This window comes from Apaloderma vittatum, unplaced genomic scaffold (genome assembly GCF_000703405.1).
Source record: "Apaloderma vittatum isolate BGI_N311 unplaced genomic scaffold, ASM70340v1 scaffold7496, whole genome shotgun sequence".
In the NCBI taxonomy this organism is placed as follows: Eukaryota; Metazoa; Chordata; class Aves; order Trogoniformes; family Trogonidae; genus Apaloderma; species Apaloderma vittatum.
This window is the reverse complement of record NW_009721216.1, coordinates 77,573-77,888: the sequence shown is the minus strand read 5'-3', so window position 1 is coordinate 77,888 and position 316 is coordinate 77,573.

The window sequence follows — 316 nt, the reverse complement described above, 5'->3', positions numbered from 1 at the left end:
ACTCTCCATCCTCTTTGGTAAGTCGTGGGGACTGGAGGAAAGTTCTGAAGACTGGAGGAAAGCAAATGTCACCCCCGTCCATAAGAAGGGCAGGAAGGATGACCCCAGTAACTACAGACCGGTCAGCCTCACCTCCATCCCCGGAAAGGTGATGGAACATCTTATCCTCGGCACTGTCTCTGGGCATATCAAGGACAGGAAGCAGAAGCAGTCAGCGTGGCTTTTCGAAGGGAAAGTCGTGTTTGACCAACCTGAGAGCCTTTTATGGAGACATAACCAGGTGGATGGATGGTGGCCGTGCAGTGGCCGTGCGCTA